Here is a 13,708-nt window from a genome sequence, read left to right as displayed (position 1 = left end):
GGGAGTGTAAAGCGCAGAATCAAATATCGCTGTGATGATTGTACGTTCTAGTACCAATTGTTTGGCGACAATGAAGTATAAAGTAAAGCATTGTCTTGGTCTTCATTAGTCGGGGCGATTGAGCTCAGTAGCTGCAAAGGAGTATTGCAGTTCTACAAAACTCTACTTAGATCAAACTTGGTGTCTTGTGTTCAGTTCTGGTTGCCTCATCATAGGATGGTTGTGGAAGCTTTTGATAGGATGCAAAGGAAATTTACCATGAAGCAGCCTGGATTTGAGAGCCTGTCTTATGAGAACCGTTTGAGTGAGCTAGGGTTTTTTCTTTGGAGCAAAGGATGATGAGAAGTGACTTGATGGAGATGCAGATCAGTTGGACATCCAGAGTTGTTCTCCTACAGTAAAATTAGCTAATACAAGGGGGTATAATTTTAAGATGATTGCAGGAAAGAACAGGATTGGGAAATGTCAGGAGAAAGTTGAACAATCTGCCAGGGTAGTGGTGGAAGCAAATTTAAGGGACATTTAAGAGCCTCTTAGATATACAAATGGATGAAAGAAAAAAAGGAGGACTATGTTGAATGAAGGATTAGATTTGATCTCAGAGTAGATTAAAAGGTCAGCTCAACATAATGGACCAAAGGGCTTGTATTGTGCTGTAATGTGCTATGTTCAGGGGGATATAGATTGTGCAAATCATCTGTTTGGACTTTGGTGAGCAAAACTTACACACACAACATGCTGGAGGAACTCAGCAGTTTGGAGAGTATCAAGTTGGATAAGTCTCTGGGACTGGATGAGATATACCCCAGGCTACTGTGGGAGGAGAGGGAGGAGATTGCTGAGCCTGGGGCAATGATTTTGCATCATCAATGGGGACGGGAGAGGTTCTGGAGGATTAGAGGGTTGTAGATGTTGTTCCCTTATTCAAGAAAGGGAGTAGAGATAGCCCAGGAAATTATAGACCATTGAGTTACTTCAGTGGCTGGTAAGTTGATGCAAAAGATTTTGAGAGGCAGGCTTTATGAACATTTAGAGAGGCATAATATGATTAGGAATAGTCAGCATGGCTTTGTCAAAGGCAGGTCATGCTTTACTAGCCTGAATGAATTTTTTTGAGGATGTGACTAAACATGTTGATGGAGGTAGAGCAGTAGATGTAGTGTATATGGATTTCAGCAAGGCATTTAATAAGGTACCTCATGCAAGGCTTATTGAGAAAGTAAGGAGGAATGGGATCCATGGGGACCTTGCTTTGTGGTTCCAGAATTGGCTTTCCCACGGATGGCAAAGAGCGGTTGTAGACGGGTCATATTCTGAATGGAGGTCGGTCACCAGTGGTGTGCCTCAGGGATTGTTCTGGGACCCTTTCTCTTCATGATTTTAATAAATGACCTGGATGAGGAAGTGGAAGGATGGGTTAATAAATTTTCTGTTGACACAAAGGTTGGGGGTGTCGTGGGTAGTGTGGAGGGTTGTCAGAGGTTACAGCGGGACATCGATAGGATGCAAAAGTGGGCTGAGAAGTGGCAGATGGAGTTCAACCCAGGTAAGTGTGAGCTGGTTCATTTTGGTAGGTCAGATATGATTGCAGAATATACTATTAATGGTAAGACTCTTGGTAGTGTGGAGGATCAGAGGGATCTTGGGGTCTGTGTCCATAGGACACTCAAAGCTGCTACACAGGTAGACTCTGTGGTTAAGAAGCCATACGGTGCTTTGCCCTTTATCAACCTTGGGATTGAGATTGAGAGCCGAGAGATAATGTTATAGCTATATGGGACCCTTGTCAGACCCCACTTGGAGTACTGTGCTCAGTGCTGGTCACCTCATGCAGGAAGGATGTGGAAACTATAGAAAGGGTGCAGAAGAGATTTACAAGGATGTTGCCTGGATTGGGGAGCATGCCTTATGAGAATAGATTGAGTGAACTTGGCCTTTTCTCTTTCGAGCGGAAGAGGATGAGAGGTGATCTGATAGAGGTGTATATGATGATGAGAGGCATTGATCGTGTGGATAGTCAGAGGCTTTTTCCCAGGGCTGAAATGGCTGCCACAAGAGGACACAGTTTTAAGGTGCTTGGAAGTAGGTACAGAGAAGATGTCAGGAGTAAGTTTTTTTACGCAGAGAGTGGTGAGTGTGTGGAATAGTCTGCCAGTGATGGTGGTGGAGGCGGATATGATAGGGTCTTTTAAGATACTCCTGGATAGGTACATGGAGCTTGGAAAAATACAGGGCTATGAGTAACCCTAGGTAATTTCCAAAGTAAGTACATGTTCAGCACAGCATCGTGGGCTGAAGGGCCTGTATTGTGCTGTAGGCTTTCTATGTTTCTATTTTCTATGTTTCTATCCTAATTGTAGCCTTATCACAGCAGTGGAGGAGGCCATGGATGGACATATCAGAATTCATTAAATACAATTTTCTATCACTGTTTTCAGCTGTAATTCTCATGGTGTTTACAGTGTGCACCAATTTATAGTTCCTGATTTCTCACGCATGTTCCTGTGAGAAAGGAAACATCCTTTACTGTATGAGGGACTAAAAAATCTTACCTAACTTCTAAGAGGTAAACCACAGTGGGGATTACCAAACTTAAGTTCCCTCTCAGGATGGGTTATATTTTATACAATAAAATTTCACAATTTGGAATATTTAAACTACATTTTAACATGTATTTCAAAAGACCTCAGGCATGAATGTATAAAAATTTGGTGACATCATAGTGCGTCTTTAGAAGATCAGAAAAGATAGAGGGAAATAGTGTTGGCATCCAAATTTGAATTGAGATTTAAAACATATGCCTTGCCAAATAATTTGTTCACTTATGTGCCAAAAGAAGTACATTTACATGTAAGTTCTAGCTTCCTCTAAAAGAAACTGGTTTGCAGTATCCTCCAAATATCGAGTATATTTCACCACTTTTGGCCAGTTCTTGCAATGGGAGGGCATGCATATCACAAACTTAATGAAGCGGGCAGTTAGTCCCGACGAAGGGTCTTGTCCCGAAACGTCGACTGTACTTCTTCCTATAGATGCTGCCTGGCCTGCTGCGTCCCACCAGCATTTTGTGTGTGAGGCTCTATTTTTATTACATTTGCCTGAACATTTGGAAAACTTCATGTACTTTGAATTGGGTCACGTGAGCTTTCTTCACATGTAACAAAGAAAAGGCAATTTGTGATTGGGTGTTGAACTAGATTTGATTAGGGGGCTTAAGGTAAAGGAACCCTTTGGAGACAGTAATGTTAATATAATAGAATTCAGCCTGTAATTTGAGAGGTATCAGTGTTAACATTGAGTAATGTCACTGCAGAGGCATGAAAGAGGAGCTAACCAAAGTTGATGGGAAGGGACACTAGCAGGGATGATGGCAGAGAGCAATGGCTGGAGTTCCTGCGAACAATTTGGAAGATCGCAAACAACAGGAATTCTGCAGATGCTGGAAATTCAAGCAACACACATCAAAGTTGCTGGTCAACGCAGCAGGCCAAGCAGCATCTATAGGAAGAGGCGCAGTCGACGTTTCAGGCCGAGACCCTTCGTCAGGACGAAGGGTCTCGGCCTGAAACGTCGACTGCGCCTCTTCCTATAGATGCTGCTTGGCCTGCTGCGTTGACCAGCAACTTTGATGTGTGTTGTTGTAATTTGGAAGATCGGTTCATTCCAAAGAAAAAACATTCTGAAGGGTGGATAAGACAGCCATACCTGACAAGGGAAGTCAAAGGCAGCATAAAAACAAAAGAACATAAGAAATAGGAGCAGGAATAGGCCATCCGACCGATCGAGCCTGCCCTGCCATTCAATAAGATCATGGCTGATCTTTGCGTAAAATCAGCTCCATCTACCTGCCTTTTCCCTATAAATCTTATTTCCCCTACTATGTAAAAATCTATCTAACTGTATGTTAAATATATTTAGTGAAGAAGCCTCAAATGCTTCCCTGGGCAGAGTATTCCACAGATTCACCACTCTCTGGGAAAAACAGTTTCTCCTCATCTCCATCCTAAATCTTCTCCCCTGAATCTTGAGGCAATGTCCCCTAGTTCTAGTCTCACCTACCAATGGAATCAATTTTCCTACTTCTATCTTATCTATCCCTTTCAAAATGTTGTATGTCTCCATAAGATCCCCTCTCATTCTTCTGAATTCCAGAGAGTATAGTCCCAGGCGACTCAATCTCTCCTCAGCTTCATCTCTGGAATCAACTTGATGAACCTCCTTTGCACTGCCTCCAAAGCCTGTATATCTTTCCTCAAGTATGGAGATCAGAACTGCACACAGTACTCCAAGTACGGCCTCACCAGTACCCTGTATAGTTGCAGCATAACCTCCCTGCTCTTGAATTCAATCCCTCTAGCAATGAAGGCCAACATTCCGTTTGCCTTCTTAATATCCTGTTGTACCAACAAGCCAACTTTTTGCAATTCATGCACAAGCACTCCCAAGTCCCTCTGCACAACAGCATGCTGCAATCTTTCACTATTTAAATAATAACCTTCTCTTCTATTATTCCTTCCAAAGTGGATGATCTCGCATTTACCAACATTGTATTCCATCTGCCAGGCCTTGGCCCACTCACTCAACCTATCTATAACCCTCTGCAGACTCTCCACATCCTCTGAACAATTTGCTTTTCCACTGAGTTTAATGTCATCAGCAAATTTTGTGACACTACACTCAGTCCCCTCTTCCAAATCATCAATGTAAATGGTAAACAGCTGCAGGCCCAGCACCGACCACTGCAGCACCCCACTCACCACTGACTGCCAACTGGAGAAACACCCATTTATACCAACTCTCTGCCTTCTATTGGTTAACCAATCCACTATCCATGCCAATACATTTCCTCCAACTCCATGCATCCATATCTTATTTATAAGTCTCTTGTGCGGCACCTTATCGAATGCTTTTTTGCATCAGTATTTACTCAGGAAACTGGCATAGGGTATATGGAAGGAAGGGAAACAAGCAGTAGTGCCATGGAACATATAGAGATTAAAGAGGAGGAAGTGCTCGCTGCCTTACAGCAAATAAAGGTAGATAAATCCCCCAGGCCTGACGTGATATTTCCTCGGACCTTGAGAGAGACTAGTGTAGAAATTGCAGGGGCTCTGGCAGAAATATTTAAAATGTCCTTAGCCACGGGTGCGGTGCCAGAAGATTGGAGGGTAGCTCATGTTGTTCCATTGTTTAAAAAAGGCTCCAAAAGTAAACCAGGTAATTACAGGTAATTAATCAGTAGTAAGTAAATTATTGGAAGTTGTTCTGAGAGATCGGATATACAAGTATTTGGACAGCCAAGGGCTGATTAAGGGTATACAAGTACTTGGACAGCCAAGGGCTGATTAAGGATATACAAGTACTTGGACAGCCAAGGCCTGATTAAGGATAGTCAGCATAGCTTTGTGCATGGTAGATCATGTTTAACGAATCTTGTAGAGTTTTTCAAGGAGGTTACCAAGAAAGTAGATGAAGGAAAGGCTGTGGAGGTTGTCTACATGGACTTTAGTAAAGCCTTTGACAGGGTCCCACATGGGAGGTTAGTTCAGAAGGTTCAGACACTAGGTATCCGTGGAGAGGTTGTAAACTGGATTTGAAATTGGCTGTGTGGGAGAAGACAGAGAGTGGTAGTGGATGATTACTTCTCAGACTGGAGGCCTGTGACTAGTGGTGTGCCTTGGATCTGTGCTGGGACCATTGTTGTTTGTTGTCTATATCAATGACCTAGATGATAATGTGGTAAATTGGATCAACAAGTTTGCTGATGATACTAAGATTGGAGGCATTGTGGATGGCGAGGAAGGCTTTCAAAGCTTGCAGAGCGATCTGGAACAACTGAAAAAATGGGCCAGAAAATGACAGATGGAATTTAATGCAGACAAGTGTGAGGTGTTGCGTTTTGGAAGGACAAATCAAGGTAGGACATACACAGTAAATGGTAGGGCACTGAGGAGTGCGGAGGAACAAAGGGATCTGGGAGTTCAGATACATAATTCCCTGAAAGTGGCACCACAGGTAGACAGGGTTATAAAGAAGGCTTTTGGCATCCTGGCATTCATAAATCAAAATATTGAGTATAGGAGTTGGGATGTTATGGTGAGGTTGTATAAGACATTGGTGAGGCCAAATTTGGAGTATTGTGTACAGTTCTGGTCACCTAACTATAGGAAGGATATCAGTAAGATTGAAAGAGTGCAGAGAAGATTTATGAGGATGTTGCCGGGTCTTCAGGAGTTGAGTTACAGGGAAAGATTGAACAGGTTAGGACTTTATTCCTTGGAGCATAGAAGAATGAGGGGAGATTTGATAGAGGTTTACAAAATTATGAGGGGTATAGACAGAGTAAATGTGAATAGGCTCTTTCCATTTAGATTATGAGAGATAAATACGAGAGGACATGGCTATAGGGTGAAAGGGGAAAGGTTTAGGGGGAATATTAGGGGTAATTCTTCACTCAGAGAGTGGTGGGATTGTGGAACGAGCTGCCATCTGACGTGGTAAATGCGGGCTCACTCTTAAGTTTTAAGAATAAATTGGATAGATACGTGGATGGGAGAGGTCTGGAAGGTTATGGACTGGGTGCAGGTCAATAGGACTAACAGAATAAAGTTTCGGCACAGACTAGAAGGGCCGAATGGCCTGTTTTCTGTGCTGTAGTGTTCTGTGGTTCTATGGTTCTATGGACTGAGGAGGAGAAACGTTTCATGCGTTTACATATGGCCTTCCAAAGGAGGGAGCAAGAGAGGGCGCTACATTATACTGATGCCACTCCTCCCAGTTTCTTCAATTATAAAGACAATTAGCATTAAATTGGTGTCATTAATTCTTAAAATTCAGAAGTTACTACTGATTTGGATGCAAGTGCGGTAAATCGTTTACTATTTACTATTCTTAATCTCTACCCAGCTGGACTCAACATTCTGCTCCTTAGATCTTATATTGTCTCTCACAATCGCTCTGATCTCCTCCTTAATCAAGAGCTCCACCCCACTTCCTATGCCTTAGACATAGAATAGACATAGAATAGTACAGCACAGTACAGGCCCTTCAGCCCACAATGTTGTGCAGACCCTCAAAACCTGCCTCCCATATAAGCCCCCACCTTAAATTCCTCCATATACCTGTCTAGTAGTCTCTTAAACCTCACTAGTGTATCTGCCTCCACCACTGACTCAGGCAGTGCATTCCGCGCACCAAGCACTCTCTGAGTAAAAAACCTTCCTCTAATATCCCCCTTGAACTTCCATATATAACCATATAACCATATAATAATTACAGCATGGAAACAGGCCATCTCGGCCCTTCTAGTCCGTGCCGAACTCTTACTATCACCTAGTCCCACCGACCTGCACTCAGCCCATAACCTTCCATTCCTTTCCTGTCCATATATCTATCCAATTTAACTTTAAATGACAACATCGAAATATGATTATATGATATATATGCACAGTATCTGAAATACATCTTATGGAAATGTTTGATGATGAAATTCAATAAAAAATAAATTACAAAAAAATGAATTGCCTTATGGCTTTATTGATCATCTGCAGGGAGTTTCTGTAATCACTCATTGATTTACAGGGAGGTTTTGCCCCTTAGTGGCATACGCGTGAATAGCACCTCCGATGGCCATGCATACCTAAGGAAAGTCCCCACTGCGAGGGACTGTCCCAGTTCATCTCCTCTAGTCCTTCTGGTATCTGCTGTCTATCTTCACCATATGAGAGTATGAGCAATCAAAGTCATCTGATGCTGCAGGCAGGGCCAGCCCTGGTGTATTCCCTGTACATGCACTTACAAGAAACTTGGAGTCAGATTAACCTTTAGACTTGGTGGGAGTAATTGTGACATTGTGCAATCGCTTGCACAAAGTGATAACAAATTATCAGCACATTTAAAACCTCTAACCCACCCCTTACCTTAAAGCCATGTCCTCTTGTACTGAGCAGTGGTGCCCTGTGGCCTTCCTGCCTATCTTTCCGTATTACCTGATGGCCTTGGATATTTAATTCCCAGTCATCTCCACCTTGCAACCAGATTTCTGTAATGGCCACTAAATCATATGACTTGGTACTGGTCTGTGCCACAAGTTCACTAACCTTGTTTCTGATACTATGGGCATTTAGATAAAGTGCCTTTATACTCATTGTCCTTTTAGAATCTAGTGACCTATGCGATTTTTGCTTTTTACTTTTATGCACTCTACTCTTACTTTCTTCTTGGTTTCTGTATCACTTCCCTCTTCTTTTCTGTGTGGATTCCCATCCCCCTGCCATATCAGTTTAAAACCTCCCCAACAGCCCTAGCAAACAATCTCCCTAGGACATTGACCCCGGCCCTGCCCAGATGTAGACCGTCCGGATGGTACTGGTCCCACCTCTCCCAGAAGCGGTTCCAATGCCCCAAGAATCTGAAACCCTCCCTCCTGCCCCACTGCTAAAGCCATATATTCATTCTAGCTATCCTGCTATTTCAACTCTGGCTAACTTGTGGCACCGGAAATAATCCTGAGATGATTACCTTTCAGGTCCTACTCTTTAATTTATCTCCTAGCTCCCTAAATTCAGTTTGTAGGACCTCATCCCGCTTTCTTCCTATATCGTTAGTACCCACATGCACCATGACTGCTGGCTGCTCACCTTCCCCATTCAGAATGCCCTGCAGCCTCTCCGAGACATCTCTGACCCTTGCACCCGGGAGGCAACACACCATAAGGGGGTTCTGTTTGCGGCCACAGAAACTCCTCTCTATTCCCCTTACCATGGAATCCCCTACCACAACAGCTCCGCCACTCTTTTTCTTGCCCTCTTGTGCAGCAGAGCCACCCACGGTGCCGTGATCCTGGCTACTGCTGCCCTCACCTGATGAGCCATCTCCCCCAACAGACTCCAAAGTGGTGTATCTGTTTTGGAGGGAGATGACCACAAGATACTCCTGTACTACCTTCCTGCTACTACTCTTCCTGTTGGTCACCCATTCCCTATCTTTCCTTAGATCTTTAAAAGAGAGGGCAAACAATCCTAGCTGCCATGGTCTGCAATGTTTCTGAATGCATCCACAATTTCCAGGAAAGGGAAGTTGAGCAGCCAAAGTCGTGGTACATATTGGTACCAACAACATATGTAAAACAAGGGAGGAGATTCTGAAAACAGAACACAGGGAGTTAGGAAGGAAGCCGAGAAGCAGGACCTCAAGGGTAGTAATCTCGGGATTGCTGCCTATGCCATGCGACAGTGAGGATAGGAATAGAATGAAGTGGCAGATAAATGTGTGGCTGAAGAGTTTGAGCAGGGGGCAGGGATTCAGATCTCTGGATCATTGGGACCTCTTCTGGAGCAGTGTGAGCTGTACAAAAGGGATAGCTTGCACATGGTTCCGAGGGAGACCAATATTTTGGTGGGTGGGTTTACTACAGCAGTTGGGAGTGCTTTAAACTAATATGCAGAGGGATGGGAACCAGTATGATAGAGCTGAGAATGAGCCAGCAGATTTTCAAGTAGATGGTGTGTGTAACATGAATGTAAGGAAGGACAAGCCAATGACTGGGTACAAATACAGACAAAGCAAAGAGGTAAATTGTATCACAGAGGCAAAATTCAAAAGGGCAAGGAATTCAGGACTGAAGGTGCTGTATTTAAATGCGTGTAGCATTTGCAATAAGGTGGATGAACTCATGGTGCAATTAGGGATTGGTTGGCATGACATTGTGAGCATCACTGAGATATGGCCGACAGAAGGCCATAGTTAAGACCTGAACATCAAAAGATATGCTTTGTATCAAAGGGACAGGCAGGGAGGCTTAAGTGGTGGTGTGGTACTGTTGGTAAGAAATGGAATTACATCTTTTAAAAAAAAAAGGTGACATAGGATCAGAGAATGTTGAATCTTTGTGGGTGGAGTTAAGAAACTGCAAGGGTAAAAAATCAATTATGGCAATTATATATTGGCCTCCAAATAGTAGACAAGATGTGGGGTTGAGTTTGCAAAGGGAGCTGGAAAAGGCATGTGATAAGGGCAAAGACACAATTGTAATGGGGTACTTCAATCAGCAAGGGGATTGGGAAAATCAGGTTGATGTCACATTGCAAGAGAGGGAATTTGTTGAATGCCTAAGAGATGGCATTTTAGAGAAGTTTGTGCTTGAGCCTACTTGAGGAAAGGCTATTTCAGATTGGGTGTTGTGTAATAACCTAGATCTTATTAGGGAGCTGAATGTAAAGGGACCCTTAGGAGGCAGTGATCATAATATGCTTGAATTCATATTGCAATTTGAGAGAGAGAAGCTCAAGTCCGATGAATCAGTATCGCAATGGAATAAAGAGAATTAGAGAAGTACAAGAGAGGAGCTTGCCTGGGTGGATTAGAGGAGGAAACTGGCAGGGATGATACCAGAGTAGAGATGCACAGGATAGATATGTCCCACAGAAGAAGAAAACCTCAAATAGCAGGGATAGGTAACTGTGGCAGACAAGGAAAATTAAGGACTGCATAAAAGCCAAGGAAAGGTCATATAAGGCAGTAGAAGTGAGTGGAAAGCTGGATGATTGGGAAGCTTTTAAAATCCAACAAAAGGCAACTAAAAAAGCTATAAGAAGGGAAAAGATGAAATATGAGGGTAGCCTAGCCAATAATATAAAGCAAGATATCAAATGTTTTTCAGTTATATAAAGAGTAAGAGGGATGTGAGAGTTGATTTTGGACCACTGGAAAATGATACTGATGTGGTCGTAATGGGGGAAAAAGAAATGGCAGATGAACCTAATGGCTACTTTCCATCTGTCTTTACTGTGGAAGACACTAGCTGTGTGCCTGAGGTCCGTGAATGTCAGAGAGCAAGATTGGGTGCCATTGCTATCACAAAGGAAAAAGTGCTAGGCAAGCTCAAAGATGTTAAGGTGGATAAGTCACCTGGACCAGATGGACTACATTCCATAGTCCTGAGAGAGGTTGCTGAAGAGATAACAGATGCATTGGTCGTGATCTTTCAAGAATCACTTGATTCTGCTATGGTCCTGGAGGACTGGAAGATTGCTAATGTCACTCCACGCTCTAAGCAGGGAGGAAAGCAAAAGAAAAGAAATTACAGGCTATTTAGCCTAACCTCAGTGGCTGGGAAAGTGTTGGAATCTAATATTAAGGTTGAGTTTCGGGGTACTTGGAGACTAATGATAAAATAAGTCAGAGCAGCATAGTTTCTGTAAAGGAAAATCTTGCATGATAAATCTGTTAGAATTCTTCAAGGAAGTAAGAAGCAGGGAGGACAGAGGAGGGGCAGTGGATGTCACCTACTTGGATTTTCAGAAGACATTTCAGAAGATACTGGCATGTATAGTGGAATGGCCATCAGGCAAAGGCAGCGCGTGGGAATAAAAAGGGGCCTTTTCTGTTTGGCTGCCGGTGACTAGTGGTGTTCCTCAGTGGTCAATATAGGGACCGTTACTTTTCACATTGATTGTCAATGATTTAGATAACACAATTGATGGCTTTGTGGCAAAGTTTGTGGATGATACAAGGGTAGATGGAGGAGTAGGTAGTACTGAAGAAGCAATGCAATTGCAGCAGGAGTTAGACAAGTTGAAAGAAAGGGCAAAAAAGTGGCAGATGGAATACAGTGTTGGGAAATGTATGATAATGCATTTTGGTAAAAGGAACTTTCTTTCCAATATTTTTATTAGTTTCTAGAGAGAAGAATACAGTGTACAAGAAAGCATATATAAAAGGTCAAAAAAGATTTTAAAAAACTACCAATTACATTATATCTATCCATAATAACAATCTCATTACCTGGAATTCATGTAAGTTAATCAATAATTATATTGAAATATACTAATTTATGGGGGGGAGGTCGGGCGCCCGGCACTCGGCTGGGGGCCGTGGTCGAGTTGTTGGCAACTTGGGCCGGCTCCCCCACCGGACTTAGTCTGGTGAGGAGGGTGTGAGGACACCCAGAAGGACTGAAAAAAACAAGACCTGACAAAGAGCAGATGAGCTCCTTGTGAGCCAATGGCCATATTCCGTGGAAGAGATTAAAGCCTCACCACGTATCTACGAATCGTATGCTATGCAGCTAGTTAGAAGAGACATGATGAACTTGGGCGCTGCACTGTGTGCCTGGACCTCCCCAAGGCCTCCGCCCAAGGAAGGGCCGAGCTCGAAGAAGCGGCCACGGCTGGAAGCCGACACAGCTTCGGGCTCGAGTTCGGTGGGGCGGCAGCGGTCCGGTGACAAGGCGGCCAGCGAGAACAAGCTGGAGGAGAGGCTGCACTCTGTGCTGTCGCAAGATCGAAGAAGATGGAGGTGCATAGCCATAAACCCTGGATTTGGGACGGCACCCACTGACTGACTGACTAATTTATTACAAAAAAAAAGAATCTAACCCCTGCCAAGATTGAAGCTGTTTATTAAGGAGAAAAAAGGTAAAATACCTTCTCATATAATAAAAAATAATAATAGCCAACATCTGAATTTAAATAACGAATTGAAGGTTTTGAAAATAATTCAGAAAAGGCCACCACAATGTTTGAAATTCTTGACGAGATTCAGAAATTGAACAACGAATCTTCTCTAAATCTAAGCATGACATAATGTCGTATAACCATTGAGCATGAGTAGGAGGAAAAACATCTTTCCATTTAAACAAAAATGCTTCCATAGCTTCAACGTCTGGACCGCCTTGTGATTGGTAAACGTTAGCATAGAACTCCGCAAAACACTTATTAATTTTTTCCGGGTCCGTCAATAAAAAGCCACCTTTCGCCTTTATACGATGTATGGCCCTGGAGGCCTGCATCTGTCTTAACTGACGGGCTAATAACTTATGGGGCTTTTCACCAAGCTTAAAATACCTCTGTCTGACTTGTGTCAGTAGTTTTGAAACACTCTTGGACATTATAGAATTATACTCATACCGTAAGGCAGTAATTTTATTAAGTAATTCTGCTTCCTGGTTTATTTTGTAAGAAGCTTCCAGATTTACCAACTGATCATCTATTTCAGTTAACCTTTTCTTGAATCTTATTTTTTTTCGCTGTCTCATATGCTATTATGCAACCTCTAATAACTGCCTTCATGGCCTCCCAAAGAGTGGAATCATCAACACTGCCCACATCATTGGTGCTTAAATGCAGATCTATCTTATCTGAAAGATAAGAGCAAAAATCCTCATCCTTTAGCAAAGCATTATTTAACTGCCAACTATATTCACCTCTTTTGAGTATAAGGGAGACAGGAGTATGATCCCATATAAGTATATTATGTTAAGTGCAACCGACTACTGATGAGACCAATTTCGAATCTAACAGAAAATAATCAATCCTAGAGTAGGATTTATGTACTGCGGAGAAATATGAAAAATCCTTCTTCGTGGGATTAAGAAGCCTCCAAATATCCACTATGTTATACGATTGCATGGGATTATTAAGTGTTACACTATTTTTAAGTGAACAAACTTGGGGATGTTGTCTATCTAGCAGGGAGTTTAAGATGTAATTAAAGTGTCCACCTACAATTATGTTAGAGTCAGACAGATTAGGTATGGCCTTAAAGAGGTTCTGAAAAAAAATTGGATCATCAAAGTTGGGCCTGTACACATTCACTAGTGTCAATGGTATAGAATTTAATATTCCACTTACTATTACATATCTGCCCCTCTGGTCAGCGATAGTTTGTGTGTGAATAAACGGTATGGTTTTTTAAAATTAGGATTTCA

The 13,708-nt window shown here is 42.6% G+C and overlaps 1 protein-coding gene and 1 long non-coding RNA gene across 7 annotated transcripts in view; one reads left to right on the top strand and one right to left on the bottom strand.

Moving 5' to 3' along the window:
- Nucleotides 1-13,708, top strand: part of LOC134358260 (uncharacterized) — a 192,943-nt gene that overhangs the window by 130,447 nt on the left and 48,788 nt on the right. The gene's annotated exons all lie outside the window — the stretch shown is intronic.
- LOC134358259 (tissue-type plasminogen activator-like) overlaps nucleotides 1-13,708 on the bottom strand; it is a 105,334-nt gene that overhangs the window by 84,133 nt on the left and 7,493 nt on the right. The window contains exon 1 of one of the 6 annotated variants that reach the window (XM_063070274.1): nucleotides 13,632-13,649. The exons of the other annotated variants lie outside the window; for them this stretch is intronic. The gene's annotated coding sequence lies outside the window, so the exon portion shown is untranslated. Of the gene's footprint in view, nucleotides 1-13,631; nucleotides 13,650-13,708 lie in introns of those variants that run through there. 6 annotated transcript variants of the gene reach the window in all.

The sequence above is a fragment of the Mobula hypostoma genome, chromosome 18 (genome assembly GCF_963921235.1).
Source record: "Mobula hypostoma chromosome 18, sMobHyp1.1, whole genome shotgun sequence".
In the NCBI taxonomy this organism is placed as follows: Eukaryota; Metazoa; Chordata; class Chondrichthyes; order Myliobatiformes; family Myliobatidae; genus Mobula; species Mobula hypostoma.
Note: the sequence above shows the minus strand (reverse complement) of the source record. Positions and strands in the feature narration are given on the sequence as shown.